The following is a 17,208-nucleotide window of genomic DNA, read 5'->3' as shown; positions in this document are numbered from 1 at the left end:
CTTACAAGTTGCTCGTTTGCGTGAATTGAAATACAACTTTACGTGAATGTATCTTTACATCACAATTAAAATTCCGATTTAATTCCACTTAATTAATGTTGGTATCCATGACAGATACGTATTTCGACTACAATGTGCAGTCTTCATCAGTGTCATTCCCACTAACCTTTTTTTTGCTGTTTTATTTAAGCATTCCGCTAACAACCCAAATTCATTACTTCAATAAAATTCCGAATTTTTTGCTGTGTAATGTCAGATTACAGAAGATTATTTGGGCAGTTAGGCTGGTAGCGTGGCCAAAATCTCTAGAGCCGTGGGCATATTATCTACAGCTCTACGGTCTTGGACAAAGTTGTTCGGTTTACAAAGCACCATCTTTTTAAGGTTTCTGCTTAGTTCTTGTCCCCACCGCCTAGAATGCACTCGATTTAATCTTTTTAATAGAGCGTTCTAGAGTGAAGATTTCGGTGGTATTTAAAATGCATTTCATAATATTGTGAACGCCGCCCAAGACATAAAGATTTACACATTTAACCTATGATTTACAAAAAGCAGGACTACGAAAAAAAAGGGTTAAATGTGTTTTCACCATTTTTTTTATGTATATAGGATTGCGACACTTTTAGGTTGAGATAAGATGGAGCAACCGAACAAAGAATCCACCAGAGCATTTCGCACTATATTGATAATTCGTTTCTAGCAGTTCTTGAATCACGAACCACTCACTCTGGTGAAGATTGTGATCTGCATTGAATTTTTTTCTGTAACGTTTACGTTTGGTGAATTTTTGAAATAAGTGTGTGTTTTTTTCCAATGCACTATGACCAGAAAATTATCTCGTTTGTTTTTAGTAAGCCAGACCTGGAAACCAGTTCGTTGTAGAAACGAATAATTGACAAATGAACTGATCCCAAGTAGTATCGCAAATTTTATCTAAGGTTTTAAAGCATTATATAAGTCCAAATCATGGGAAACAAGGCTGTGATAAAACCAAATTTTCTATTTGGGAAATTGGTTTTCCCAAATGTGGAAATAATCCAAAGGAAATTTATTTCAATGGTGATCACCAACTGCTCAAGGTCAAGATAGATTAAAATGAGTGAGAAATGCCTTGAGGGATGCTATAAATCAGACTAAATTCAGTGAGTTGGTTGGAAATGCTATACTTATATCAGCATGAAGCTTTAGTGTGATAATTTAACAACTAGAGAAAGTTCTGAAGAAGATAGGATGATATTTCCTCTGAGTACGGCAGTGTGCGAAAGGTCATTAATGCGATAGTCCTAGTCAATTAGATAAGGGGTTAGGCCAGTGTAGAAGCCGAAAAAAGGGTCAATTCCGCGATTTGTTTTTTTCGGCGAACAAAAAAAACTCTTAAAGAATGCGGTTTTCAGCATTTTATTGAAAATATTTTAGATAACATTTTCCCAAATCTTGTTTTTTTTTTATTTGCAGCGAGGTGGCGCTGCAGTCTAAGTGATGGCATCCCCGGCGTGAAGTGATTTACGGGTGGAAACGATTTGCAGCTGGAGCTAGTCCTATAACAAAATGGATAAAAGTTCCATAATCTACAATGTTTAAACTAGTGAAGTACCGGGCCGATATTGATTTTCGACAAAATGGCAAGCGTTTGAAAAAAAAAAAGTGGTTTGATTTTAAGGCAAAAATATCAAAAAGGTTAGAGCGCTACTTCGTCGTTATCGTCCATTTCCGTTCTATCAAGCAGAAAATAACAGTATAATCAATGACTTCACCGTGCACAACTCAGTAATACGTTTGTACTGATGCGTTAGTTCACAAGCTTCATCACAAAGCCTATTAGAGCGTATTGTGTGAATATTTACACTCATTGTTCTCAAAACCAAAGAAGCGCACCTAACAAACTCGCTTTTTCTACCTTCATCCGTAGAACGAAGAGAATCCAATGGCGTTTCAATGCGTTTGGACGGAATTGAAACTCGTAGGACGAATTTGCAGTTTTGGATTTTTTAAAATATCTCAACAAGGTGTGGCTTTTTATCAAATTCAACGATACTTATGGAAAGGGGAATAAGTTAAATGTAGAAGTCATCTTTGATAGACACATTTAATTTTTTGTTTAAACTCGTTCATGAAAGAGAGGTAAAGCGTGGGTTGTGCTTAGTAGGACGGAAATTAAATCAAAAACCCTATTATCGTTAGTTACAAAAAAAAAATTAGAGATAAAGATAAAAAACTCAGATACTTCACTAGAAAAAAAAGTATATAGAACAAGCTACAAAATAATCAAGTCGATTAATCTATTAGAAATATGACTTTTGTGCCCCGCTCGACATGGTTTCGAGAAAAACGCGGTTAAAGATAAATTTCATGCTGGAAGCGCGCAGGTCGTTTTCTAGTCTCCGCCCCAAAGTAATGCGAAAGAAAGTGTGCCACTGTGGCCTAACCCCTCAAGTGATTTCCATAAAGATTTTTCTCAGAGATGGCGCTGTTTCCTTGGTAAACATCGTTAAAAATCAGCATCAGAGAAGAGATAAAATTATTTTTTTTCCAATAATTTCAAGCAGTAATCAAGAATTCACATGGTCAAGTGTATAGAAATAGTAAATATCTTCCTTATTTGGAGCTTTTACTTTAAAATTTATTTAAAAGCAATAAAATAGTTCATTCCCATACACTTTAATTTTAACCTTACTACCAAGCTGGTAAGCTACTTTGTATCTCACACAATTCTCTCTCTCTCATGCGCTCAATCTCTCAACATGCCATGTATTATGATGACATACGATCTGTGATTTCCCCCTAGACACTATTTTTTGTGCCGAGTATGCTAAAAAGGACAGACTTCAGATGTTAATCTAAATGTATATATATAGAAGTACCAGATATGATGAGCGTTGTTAGGAACTCTATTTTGTAGTCTGTGAAAAAGAATGCTAGGAATGTTGACTGCACTGTCCTCTATGACAACTAACGGAAATCAGTGTATGCGTAATTTCCAACATAGTCAGTACAAACAACAGTAGTGACATCTGGAGGCTAATAAGCGCAGAAACCATTTCCACCGGCTCATTGGTTACTGATCATGAATATTGAGTTCGATGTGTTGGTGAAAATTGATATCAACACTTCTTTTAGCCAATTTGCAAGTATGAGGAGTCGTAAACAGATTTAGTTTTTTTCAGTTTAAATGTTTTTTTTTTCCCTTTATTAAGCAGATTTTCAACATTAAGCTGTCTCATCCTTAAGTTTGTATTTGTGTTAAAATAAAAGATGGTTAGAAAAATAAATTTAAACGTAAAAGGATTGTCGCAAGTACCTATTTTTATTTCATATGTGTTAAAATTTTATAATTGATACCAAATGATAGGGGGCATGGCAATTCAAAACAGACGAGGGGCCCCAAGGATGGCCAAGACGGCCCTGATTCATCGTAATATTCTGCTATCAGGACTTGATCTTGTTGATTACCGAGATCAATATTTAACGATCACATATGTTTCCTTCAATTACTCGCCATATAAACACAACTCGGTTCCAAACATGATGAGCGCTCGGTTATCACATCGGTTTTTACAATTCACTCAGTTGCTGCCTGTTTTAGCTCAGTTGGTAAAGGTGCAGCTATAAAACAAATCTTGAGGCGGCTGGAGTCTGGTCTAGTATTCTTTATAAATGGGAAAATTTCTCGACTGCCCTGAGCATAGAACGCAATGCCAACTAAGCTTAGAAAGCTCTCAACTAACAACTCTAAGAGGCCGCCAATATACGACGTGAACAACTTAGGGGGGAGGAAGTAAATAGGATCGTGTTCTAGTTTTTGTTTGGCAACTATCGGTTTTGTTTTCGACAATTTGGTCTAGTTAGATGGCAGGCCTAAGGAACTTTAAAAAAGAGTCCGAAGGTGACACATCGCGGATCCAATGGATTTGTTTGAGAATCAATGAGGCTTCAAAGTCAGGCTTAAAGTGTCTTAGGGACAATCCTGAAAATGTATAGATGAGTAAAACATTATTCTGTTAGGACCGGTGAACTTCTTGTGTTCTCTGAAGAGCTTCAAAAGTGAGATTCAAGATTTCAACTACAAGACTACAAGAAAAGCCGCTTTTTCCACTATTATGAATTTTCATTATTGGACTAACTAGGGGAATGACTACTACAGGGATGTGTATGGTAAATTTTATAAGTGGGTTCGCAGAAGATCGGAATTCGTTTCAGAAGACTTCAAACCGTATTGAGTGTGAGTTTCAGGGTAGGTCGGGATGTCTTTTGAAGCATGTTAAAGAGGGTTTCGACGAAATATCCTGCGAGTTTGAAAGATACAATTGTTTCAAGACGGCCCTGTAAAACTTTGATGAGTACGCTGACTTCAAAAGTAGATGTTGACCCTTTATAAATTTTCATTATGTTTCTATAGAATATATGGAGCTCAACTGGTCATAAAGACATTTCCAGAGAACTGAACATATATTGATTACTTTTTCAAATTGACATATCTGCTTTTAAAAACACTTCATTTAATCGTCAATTCGGCATAACTGGTAGATCGCCCACGCATACTACCACCACTATCTGGCAGGAGAAAATCTAATGGTAGTGTTAGCATGCGTGGGCACACAAAATGGACGATCAAATACATTGTTTACAAAAGCCGATACGTCTCTTTGAAAAAGTAATCGAGATCTATTATTTTCATTGTTGTTTTTAATTTAGTTGTTTTAGCCATTTTGATTTGTCCCCTGGATCCTTTTGATTGGTTCCTTATTATATGATATCATATATACTAGTTTGACTCATAAATTGGATTATCTTTGCCTTTAGTTCGCTAGACTTGATCTTTATGTTTACCTGATGAAATCTGGAATTGTAGAAATCTATAATACGCTTTGTTTACACTAAAATCCATTAACGGTTACTTTGTTATGTGTAGAAGTCTTTTGGGATAATATCTGGGTAATTTTTCTTGAACTTGTTGACGGTATTCTATCTTGCCTCAAAACATTAATCCTTTTAAAGTACTGATATTAACAACATAAAATTGATAATGTTTCAATCAGCATAAAATTTTCTGTTAATAGAGTGGTTGTAGATTTGAAACTGAGTTGATCTATTTTTGCCATGACTACGCTACCTGTTCATTTAATACCACCTGTTGATTTTTTCAACCAGTTCCCCAAGCAATTTTTTTAAGTTGATTATTTCAACAAACATACAAAGGGCCTTGCCCCGGGTGGCCGTCTTACCTCATCCTGCCTCTCTATCCAGAAGGTAAACCTAAGTCCATATATACTTTGTGACAGTAGTCAAGATACGTACACGGCAAAATCATTGCTAAAATATCCAGAATGCATTCCTTCGTGTTTCGATTGGGTATGTGCTCCGTGGAGCTGCCTGTTTCCGATCAGTACCGAGCAATCAACTGAATAAATATAGATCTCTTAGAAGGTCTATCCTTGCCTTGCTTCAACAACAGACGGTGGCAGCTTTTGTGTTTATTGTACTTTGATTGAATCTCCTGACAGTTTGGTCAGTACTGGTGGGTTCGTTCTCCCTGAACATAGAGTACTATTGTTATAATATACGAATGTCAAAATAGTGCAGGCTAGCAATAACAATAAACAACTGTGGAGTTGAGGGCAGGTGCAATGCTCCAGTTGAGACGTATCAGCCAAGAAGGAGAACAACGAGAGTTTGCTTGAACGGCAATAAGTCATCTGGCATTCATGCGAAGCAACATGAATTTATCATTTTGATGTGAATACGTTATGGAAACAAACGCTTAACCGATCCTTCAGAAAGTTGCTTCATGGGTGTTTTAACTATTTTCAATATTGAAAACAAGCCTAGTGACATCTTGTTTGCATTGCTATTGTTATACCAGCCAATAAATCATGTTTCTATTAACACCCTTGCCCAACACATTCTCTTTTGTAGTCCGATCAAGGATGCAACGCCGAACCCATAGCGCACCTGTAAATATTGGTTTCGCATATCACCCCTCGAGCAATCATCATAAATCACCAACTCCGATGGAAATCCGACAGGCGGCGATTTCGAACAACTAGGACAGCGTTTCCCGATAATTGAATTTCAAGTGCTGTTATGTGCGCACGGCCAAGTTCACCCTCCCCACTGTTCAGTCCCGGTATGATCTCATAATAAAAAAGAGCATATACATACAAAGCAAACAAAAACAAAAAAGAAGAAGAAAAAATGAGCACGGCAAAACAAAACCAAAAAAATAACAACAATAAAAGAAACAATATATCTGCATCAACGGCAACGGCAGCAGCAGCAGCACCAGTCAGTGGCCCGTTGGTACAGTTCTGCCAGAGGGCAGTCATCCACCACCGGTCTCCAAGTGGCTATAAAGTATAGAAATGAACATTGCGGTGGTTTTTGTTTCCACTCTGGCCACCACCCGCTAGGCGAAGAGTCTATAAGTATCTCCTACCCGAGTTGCAGAGGGAGCGGGAAAAGGGGCCACGCACCTATGAACCTTATAGCGCATTTCCCTCCGGTTCATTATATCCCATCGTCGGTCGATCGGTGGGGCCTGCCACGGGTGGAAGACGACGACCACGACGGTACCTGATTCACCACCCGACGACCTCTGATGCTGGCTGCTCCGCGACCAACCAATGCAATGCCCGATGGGTACAGGAGAACAACAACGACGATCAACGATAAATCGTACTTTAAAGTGGGAAAAAGTGACTTCATCAGTAGTGAGTGGTGTGATTGCTTTTTTGTTTGCGCAAATCGAAGCAACGCGACCGCGGTTGTTGGCGGCGTTGGTGGCATGGCGGTCGGTGGTGGAAGCCTGCAGTTTATGCTACCTATTCACATGGGCTGGAATTGGTGAAGGCACTACTGTGTGGACGTGATTTGGAAAACGATGATTCAACAGGATGGCCGTGGAATTCTCCACTTTTCATAGTGTGCATTCTTTTGCATTTATTGGCATGCCGTTCGCCGTCGACCAACCGGATTGTCAGCTGACCGGTCAGCTGGTGGAACTGTACTCTGATGCTGCACGGTGAAATTGCAATGGTAACAGTACGTTTCAACTACTGTTGGTAGCCTCAAAGTAAATCTCGATCAAATTTGTCAGACTATATTGAAGTCATTAGCATTTGAAAGAATGAATACAGTTCAAAGCATAAAATAAGCAGATTTTCAATTCAGGACTGGTGCTAAAAGCTAAAACCGGTCCGATCTTACGGACCTGAATGCAGTCATCATTTCTAGGTGGGACGTAATAGCCATAGAGATGAAGATAATACTGATCAATCCTACTCTAGTTCATTAAGGGCAATACTTCTTTAAACAATTAAGGGGGTTAGAAGGAAAGCGGTGCAAGTGACAAACACGAAAAAAAAAAGAAAATTGCTGTTACTGATACTTTGAACAGCATTAAAAAAAAACCGCCGTTCATATTAGGGCTTGACAGTAAATTGCGTAGACCCGGATAGAGGTAAATAACAAAGCTAGATGAAAACAATATCTACTTTTACTATTGCAATTTTATTATGTGATTGGTAAATTGTGTGCTATATCATGTTAAAAGCTTATTCTGCCATCAGAGCATAATTTGCAATTGTTATGATTTTTTGAAAACTAAAATAAATATTCAAAAATAACATAAAAGTAACAAATTGTATCAGGATAGCAAAACAAGTTAATAATTTGCTGTTGATTTAATTTATCGAACAATAAATCAATAGCTCTATGAGATATGACAGCAAGCTTTGGTATTATTTTGCTATGAAAACCCACCCGGAACTTCTCCCGGGATTAGCTGACAGCTTACTTTATAGAATTTACAAAGAATACCAACATTTACGTAAACAATTAAAGTCACATACTAAATAATGACATTGCGTTCGCTTGCCCATAATAAAAAGAAATATATTTGAACAGTTTGAAAATCTCCTTTTGTGTAAAGTTCACGCGATACAAGATCTTATTTTCGTTTTTGAAAAGTAAACCATGACAACCGAAGAAACAGTTAATCTTTTTTCCACTTACTTTCAACAAGAAGATTTAGCTGAATGGTCACCACACGAGATAGTCACGCAAATAACCTGGGTTAAAGACTCTTTGAATCCGAACTGTAGCTTTTTTTAGTTTGTATATTTCTGTAATAGTTCAATTTGATATTAGTTTGTTATTTTGATGCTCAAAAACTCCTTTATTCATAAGATATGCTAATAGCTTACTTTGCTTTTACTCAGTTACTAGCCCATAGGTTTTCTGATATTATTTGTGATATTTTATCGATCAAACCAATAGCAAAAAGAGTTCTTTAGATTTTCGATTAATATAAAAATTTGCTATTGGTTAGATATTTTAGTCAACTCGGGTATTGACAATTGTGGATTGTTCATATTACTTGATAGTGTATCCGTCTCTGATAGTCACTTGCACCCCATTCCCTCTGAACCCCTCGCTAATAATTTCTTCTTGAGTAAAACAGCTTGGCATAACAAAGTTCAAAGCATTTTTTTTTTTTAATGACAATGCTTTAGTTGAAAACAACTTAAAACATTCCATAGGCTACAACTTATTTTTTACGAAATCAGTTGCAAATGAATTTCAGGTATGGAAATTCCATAATTCTTCGCCACTTCTTGAATATTCCTGCAATTAATTAATTATACTGATCTGAAGTTCTCTGATCTCTCTCAAAATACTCGCTACACATGGTTGAACTTCTCTAAAGTTCTCTGGACTTCTCTCAAGATCTCAGAATTTTGCTGATTTCTTCGAAAATTGCCTGAGTTTCTCAAAAATTCTATAAGGTTCCTATTATTAGATATTCCCTAATTCTCTAGTAAAACCTTGACGTTCTTGATAATACCCTGAAATTAATGGAACTATCCTAAAAATCTTTAAATTTCCCTGAAATTCTCAGGACGTCTATAAAGTTTCCAAAATATGTCTGCAGTAGAGTGTGGCTTACTTTTCAAATGTTCATGAAATCTAAAATTCGAACTTTTTAAATACAAAAAATCCAAACATTCAGGCATACTTTGTTCTAAAAATATTTAGTACACATAATTATCATCATATTTGTACCAAAAGATTCGAATTAGGTAAAAAAGTAGCAAAGTTACATCCTTAAACGTGAGATTTTCATCAACATATGTTTTAAACTCAACCATGTCAGAATGTTACTTTAGAGGCATGTTTTATTGGAAAAGTTTTTAGTACACATAATTACTTTTGAAAAAGTTCCAACACATTTAAATTTGTTTAAAAAATACAAAGTTGCGGCCTTATACGTGATTTTTTTTATCAAGATTCTGTATACAAAAAACGTGATGTCAAACATATCAATGCCCAAATGATGTTTCAGAGGCATACTTCATTAAAGAAGTTTTAGTACACATAATTATTTTTAAATTGGTACCACACTATTTGAATTTGCTTAAAAAGTGGCAAAGTTATAACAGGTTGAATATTACTTTTTTCTTTAAATTAATAAAAATTAAAAGAAATCCAACGTCAAATTGCATTGCAGTTATGAAGAAAATAGTGCAATGAAATCAAAAAATTGTTGAAAACTGGTAGAGTTCCGATGATGTTTGTAAAATTAATTTCTTATAGGTCAAAAACCCACCTTCAAAACGATTGCGCCACCTCTAAATCAAAATATATTTGCTTCATACTCGTGGACATCTCTTTCCAAGCTATTTTGAACCAGAAAAACGAAAGAATTTTAGGTATCACGATCATTTGGATAATTAGCAGTACCCTAGTTGGCTTCAGTGAATTTTCCGGAACTTTTTAAGTTATTCCAAAAATTTTCTGAAGTTCATGGTGCTATCCGGAATGTATCGTATCAAATCTTTATGGATCTTTAAACTTCTCCGAATGTATTTCCTGGAGTTATTGGGACTGCTCTTAATATCTCTAAGCTTCTCTGTAAATCTAATGATTAGCTACCCAGAGGTTCTTGGATACATTTTCCTAAAGTTTTCTAAAAATATCGAAGCTTCCCTGAAGTGTCTGAAATTTTCCAGAAGCTCTATTCCATAAACATGAAACTTCCCCGAAATGTTCGGTATTTCCTTTCATTCCTCAGAGCTTCTTTAAAGTTTTTACAATGTTTGTGGACACCCTGACGTTCTCTAACCATTACGTTCTTGGAAGTTCTCACTACTCATCTGATGGTGTTCTTGAAATTGCTACCATAAAAATCTCTAAATTTCCCGACGTTTTCTGCAGTCTAGTGCATTTCTCGGAACTTATGAGAAGTTTTTGAAATTTTGATGAATTTCATTAAACATTTCTGATGTTCTCTGGACAATCTATAATTTGTCAAACTTCTTAAAGTTTCTTGCTGAAATCTGTGGAATTGCCCTAAAGATCTCAAAATTAAACTGGAATTCTCTCAACATCTCTGAAGTTCCCACAATTTTCTTGATAACCATAGCACAGCCCTGAAGTTTTCAGAACTGCCTGAAGCTACGTCAACTTTTAATCAAATTTATTTTGAAGACTCCATCACGATAGCTTTACGGAGCCATACGAAACGAGCAATAAATTACGCACGATCGAGGTTATACCATCGGGTAGCAAACGGGAATCAATAACAATGAAAATTAATGTTAAACAATATTTTTCAGCTGGAATGATTTCACCAAATTAAACCATGATCGATTTTCTCTAGCCAAATTTAAAGCTGCTCGCTTATTACGTATGATTAGCTTTTCTTCCATATTATTTTCATATTTGGCCATTAACTACGATCAGCCATGAACCATACTTAAGCACTGCATGATCAAACGTGTTTGTTGTATATATTATTATAAGAACACATCACACTCGCGGAAATAAAATCCTGACACTTCACATCAACCAAACAATAAATCACAAGCGATCGAGGCCATACCACGAAAAAAAAAGTAATGTGAGAGCAATACACAAAGCATTTGCAACAAACTAAATCAATTATATTAAATTATCGCGCTTAGAGCTTGGACACAATAGGTCCAGACCAGTGCTGCAAAATCTCGAGCGTACACGGCGATATTGATGAAACAGCTTTGATTGCTCAATAGTGCGACCTCCCTTAGCTCAGTCGGTAAAGGCACAGCTACAAAGCAAGACCATACTGGAGGTGGCTGGGTTTGATTTTTGGGCCGGTCTAGGAATTTTTCAGGTTGGAAAATTTCTCGAATTCCCTGGGCATAGAGTATGATTGTACTTGCCACACAATTATTCTAATGCAAAAATGGTACAGGCATCGAAAGCTCTCAATTAAAAATTATGGAAGTGCATCTAGAACCAGACATGGAAAATCATTTGCATTCATTTCGTGCATCAATTTACATTCATTTGCCTCTAACTTTTTTCTTCAACAGAATTCCGCAAAATGATGTATGAAATTTTGTAGGCTTTGTTATTAGCTACAACTTGTGTTAACAAGTCAAATCCGTATCTCTTATGCATGACGAACCAGAGCGAACAGAAGCCACTACTGTTTTTCAGTGAATGTATTTTACATTCACTGAAAAACAGTAACAAGTTCTGCCCACTCTAGTTCGTGATGCATTAGAGATACAGATTTGAGTTATGAACAAAAGTTGTAGCTAATAACAAAACCTACAAAACCTCTATACATCATTTTGCAGAATACTGTTAGACTAGAACACTAAGTTGAGAGCACGCAATAAGCTAATATGCCATACGCAATAAGCTAGAAATGCGAGGAAGTAGAAAGAAGAAAATTGCTGATTCGAGGTAAAAGTCATCTTCAAGGGAAACCATGCCAATTGCCAGTGGCAATCCTGTCAGTGACGAATATGTGTAATTTTTGTTATTTTCTAGATTTGTAATGAAATTAAAACAATTCCATGGAGCCGTTAAAATGAACAAACATCTACATCTTTAACTGCCAGAATGACAATCATGTGACCCAGAATGCATGTAATTATCGTTCTTGTTACCAAGTGAATCCTTGTCATTGTCGAAAACATTATTGAGATTTAGACGAAGGCTTTTTTTTTAGAATAATTTTTCCAGTGACAATGTCAAACATAATGATGTCAATATCGCGTGACATCCTTCAAACTCCTAGCACTGGTCCAGACAAGTACACAATAACGCAACCGAAAAACTAATCAACCGAATCCAGCTGAAAAAAGACGCCACGGAAGAACAAAGAAGCACGTCATCTCTCTTTACAGAAACCCACATCTCTCCTATACAGTTTTAGCCTAAATTTGTTAAACTGGAAAACCAAAAACAGGGCGTCACAATATCACCTTCAATTGACAAAATCTATGCGACGAAGAGACTGCTCGAACAGCTTCGTAGCATTCTAGAAACACATACAAACAAATTTCCAATCGGTTGTCTTTCTTTCTCCCGTCGCTTCAGTGGTCTTTCTTTCAAGCTTCGATGAAGTGGACGAATTAGAGAGCGCTCGAATTGGATACTTTCGTCTTTCATGAAACACATTAACAGAGTTTTCATGACGTTTATGATGGAAAATAAAAATATATATATATATGTAAAGCATTTCTTACGTGAAAACACTATTAATATATCTTCCATCCACATATTTATCTTAAAAAAAGTAGCGAAAAGGGGACATAAAGCATATTAAACAAATTGAAAGAGCAGTGACCGATCGTCGGTGAAAGGGATTGAAAGCTATAATGAAGTTTCGTTTCAACTCAAAAATCGACGTTACTTTCATTGAAAGCGGTGAGAAAAGCAACGACGAGGAAATCCACAGCCAGCCTTCCGTTCTAAACGTGCTTCTTTTCCATTTTCGTCTTGTAGTCTAGCGAGGTGTTATAGAAATGATGCGTTGAACACGTTGTATGATACACAAAACACATACAGTTCATTATAGAGCTTCGAAAATGTAGAGCTTTTGCCAGAACATCGTATAGATAGTGTCCATTTTTTTTTACCCGGCCTGACCCAGAAATCCACCGGTATAACTCTGGTCATAGTGACAAAACAATCATTCCACTGACTTAGCAAAGGGGAAAGGATTTAGGGCTTCAAACAGTCAACTCTTCCTTACTCGATTTATCTTTAACCCGATATCCAACTTATTTGGAAATCCAGAATTCTTCAACCACTTCGGCAATACAAATTTCCAAAATGTACCTCCTACAACTCGATATCTTCCCTAACTCAATGTTTCTTCAATATTAAGTACGTAAGAGTTGACTTTGCTAAATTTGAGTAAATTTTAGTACCTGTTGCAATGGTCTATGTCTTTTTTTACGCAATTATTTTACAGGGTGGTCCAAAATAACTGTCACCGATTGCACAAATATACAATTCTCAATTGGGAAAATGAGTATTTGTTCAAGCACTTTTCATTTAAAGTCTGTACAAATATCAGCTTGTTTTCATATTAGGATTTGAAATTTCATTCGTTTTCGAATTCAAGCAGCCATGAACGTGGAAATAAAGCATACCATAAATCTATATAAATTCGTGTGTTATCTTTTAGAAACTGAAATCTCTTCGAAAGAATGAAACTTTTATTTTTCGCATCATTATAGAGGTAAAAAGGGACCATGCATGGAAAGTCCGTTCTATAACAGAGCTTAGACGCATCGCCAGAACTACAAAAGTGCTGGAACTAAAACGTGCGTTTCCAGCTGTGGTTCATTTTCGTGACAAATGTAACTGGTAATTGAAGGTAAAGGGAGAGAGATATTTGAATTAAAGTATGGTAACTAGAAGGTTATATGTGTAGTATACCTGGAATATACTAATATCAAAAAAATCATGCAAGCGTTCAATGGTTATGACCATTTTTAAAAGTGACTGTTATTCCGAATCACCCTGTATATTAAAAATATCGAAATAGGAATGGTTTATTCAAGATTTTTCGATGAAAAATGTATACAGTAGTCTTCCTTCAGAAGCTTCTACTATCATCAGAGACGTGTTGGGAACTCGCGATATCTGCTATATGCAGTCGGTGTATGTGTTTCTTGAAATGTCTAGTATAAGAATTTAATTCCTTTGTCTTTTGTCTCTCTTTAAAAGTTTTTGTTTGTCTTGTCCCCCCGTCTCGATGAGTCTCATCGTCGCCCACTGGTCACCATAGCCGGTCAAACTCCAGACGAAACCAAAACCGCACTATCGTTCATACTGGCGACAACGCTCTGATGAGACTACGAAACCTTACCCCAAAGCTCCTCAGCTAATATTATCCTTCGACAATGTACCACTCTAACCTCGGGTAAGCCGCGAGTATTCGGTCCAACTCCTACTAGACATAGAATTAAGTGAATTTTATTACAAACAAAGAACAATGAACTATCGGCTCCGTAAAGCTAACGTGATTGAGCCTTCCAAATAAACGAGCTAGTTAAAAAAATCTAAAATATACTGATATCAAAAAAAATCATTCAAGCGTTCAATCATTATGACCATTTTTAAAAGTGACAGTTATTCCGAATCACCCTGTATATGAAAAATATCGGAATAGAAATGGTTTGTTCAAGATTCTTCGATGAAAAATGTCTACAGTAGTCTTGCTTCAGAAGCTTCTACTAACTCCTTTCTGGAGTTTCTGCCCATTTCATTTTAAAGATGTTCAGACTTGCCCAGAAGCTTCCCCTGAAAGTGCCTTCCGACAACTAACGGAAGTTATTTTATGATTTTTCCAAGAAGGTTCTATCACAGTTAATTTTTTTTATTGGATTGAATTCTCAAATTGATTAATATACAGTGCTCAGTTGATACTTATATTTTTAAATTACCATTCGAGTTTCAAAACTGTGTTTAAGCAACTCATGCTCATAAGAATCATTGGATTTACCAAACATGTTTTCAACATTTATTACACACAGGAAAGGTTCTAATCCTAAAGATAACCCATATGTTTTTTGAAAAAATTGGGGTCGTTTAATTCGACCGGTATGTCGAAGCTTTTAAATTTTTAAATGTGTTTATTTTTAAACTTTTCTCAAAGATGATCTAAATCTGCTACGATTTCAATCTTCTTTGAATAAGTCTTAGACAAGATTGGTACTTTGATGTTGTTTTGTCGATTGGTAAATCTTATCTTCATTTTCAAACGAGATACAAATTTTGTTTAGTTACTTACTTACTTAAATATCTTGCTACTTAACGTAATTGAGGTAAGAAGTTGAACATAATTGAAAAATTGCGTTGTTTTTTCATTCCGACTACGAGTATTGCAAGTAAACCCATTAGTTTTCTGAAAAAATCCAAACTATATAAAGGAAATTTTTACAACAACTTTTCAATAAGGCATGACTTAATTTAGACTTTTTAATTTATTTTTTTTTTATTTTCTTAAATCTAATCTGTTTAGTAAAAGGCGTAGATAAAATTTTAAAAGCATTGTTACACAAAAATATCGTTCCAATAAGTAAACAAAAACTTACCAAAGACACTTTGTTTTATCTTTGGGCAAATCTTTGGTTCAATTCAAATCAAATGGCAAAGGTCTCATTGAACTTTTCATAATAGAATAGCTTTTTTCATACAGTGTAGGGTAAGCGAGCCAGTTATGGCAGATCAAGCTAGTTTATTCGGCTTTGTCACATCGTCGCTAAACTTGATTCCAAAATGCACCCTACATTAATTCCGCACTCCGGCAGCCAGCTGAAAGCACCATTCATTTTCCACCTCACCTTTCGACAAAGGAATGCTCCGACTGCCCCAGTGAACCACAATTTGCCCTGCTATCAATTTCCTCCTCTACAAAACAAACCGATAAAAAACGCATCTGTCCCGAGAGTACCGCCTGGCCAAGGGTAAGTATAGTGCAGCAGCCCACACGCACCCTCAATTCCGGACCCGCCAACTGGCTGGGCATATGCATAGGGAATGAACGGTCAGTAAACACGAATCAACAAAAGAGCAAGATCCCTTAGGGCAGTCGGTCCGCGGGTTCTGCGAGTGTGCACAACCGCGAAAAAAAATCATTTTTAATAATGCAAACTGTAACAGTAAATTTAAAAATCACATTTGTCACTCTCCCGGTCCCGGGCGTTTGGCTTACTTTCTTTGCTCACTCTGGTGCTGCGTTGATTCCTCCGCCGGATGGGGGCCAAGTTCGACTTCCCTTTCGTGGGCTGCTGCTGTAGCTACCAAAGCTGAAGGGACTCTTGAGTTATGATTGTTGTTCGCCGGGGTGAAATTCGGTAAAAAATGTTGCCCCACTGATTGGATGCAAATTGTCGCTGCACGCTTGCACTTTAATTTCTCAACGTTCTACTTTTGATTTTTTTTTTTTCGTATGCACACAGTAATTTTTTGGGCGGTTCGGGCTTTCTTCACCACCACGCAAGAACACTTTCACACTGGCCACCAGGCGGCATAAAACACTGCTCACTTCACGTTGCCACTTGAATTCTCGGAAAATCACAGTAAAATGGGTGTACTTCTTGTGTGCCTTCACTACTCAATTCAATATCTCACTGGAAAAAGGCATGCTTCAACAAAAATCGATTTTTCATTCACCACCGCCGCACATCGCACGCTTGCCGAAGCTACAATAGAGTGTATCATTCGCCTTATCTGCTCGCGGCTCTCGTGTACGGAAAACGAAAAGAAGCTATCTTCTTTATTCTGCTATTCATATAAATCTACATTTCCGGCAGTATCAATTTCTCACGTTCGCGCAGACGAAATAAAACGCGAGCAAACAACCGGAGTTCGGTAGTGCGGAATTGAGCTTAGAGCCGAGTAGTTTTTTTTTTCTATGAGGGGAGGCCAGAAGCAGCAGACGCTCCCACCACACGGGGTGCTACGAGACTTCGAAGGCGCAAGATGACAAACTGTTCAACTGACGACTTCAGCTTTCAGACGTCTCGAAGGGGTCTCGTTGGAGTTTTGTGTGTGCACGCGCGCGCAATGGCAATTGACGACGACGGCGACCCGAAATGGTGTGAGCACTCTTCTAAAAGGTCTTCCAAAACAGCTGCAGCATTCACAGCGCTTGTCCCACTAAAGAAAAGCACCACAAAGCATTCAACACCGTCAGCGAGATTCGTAGCTACTACGGAGGTAGGTCTTCTGTTTTGCGAATTCGGACCCCGAACGTCTCGTAATGCTAATTTATATTTTGTTTTCATTAAAACCGACCGTATCTGTTCGAATATTAAGTACGACTGACTTAAGTAGTTGATTTAAACTTAAGTTACCGGAGCAATTTTATATACAAATATCTTTGAAACGAAGGAAGGAGGAAGAAAAGGAAAAAAAGCT

General features: G+C 36.9%; 2 protein-coding genes across 2 annotated transcripts in view; one reads left to right on the top strand and one right to left on the bottom strand.

Annotated features, from left to right (window-relative positions):
- Nucleotides 1-16,691, bottom strand: part of lft (lowfat) — a 215,336-nt gene extending 198,645 nt beyond the window's left edge. Inside the window, exon 1 of the mRNA XM_065232949.1 lies at nucleotides 16,001-16,691. The gene's annotated coding sequence lies outside the window, so the exon portion shown is untranslated. The remainder of the gene's footprint in view (nucleotides 1-16,000) is intronic.
- The window catches only part of LOC135710422 (transmembrane protein 65), a 620,863-nt gene that overhangs the window by 468,743 nt on the left and 134,912 nt on the right, over nucleotides 1-17,208 (top strand). The gene's annotated exons all lie outside the window — the stretch shown is intronic.

The sequence above is a fragment of the Ochlerotatus camptorhynchus genome, unplaced genomic scaffold, assembly GCF_037179485.1.
Source record: "Ochlerotatus camptorhynchus isolate MF236.1 unplaced genomic scaffold, CSIRO-AGI_Acam_v1.1 ptg000036l, whole genome shotgun sequence".
NCBI lineage: Eukaryota > Metazoa > Arthropoda > Insecta > Diptera > Culicidae > Ochlerotatus > Ochlerotatus camptorhynchus.
The sequence above is the reverse complement of the archived record's forward strand: the minus strand, read 5'-3'. Positions and strand labels throughout refer to the sequence as shown.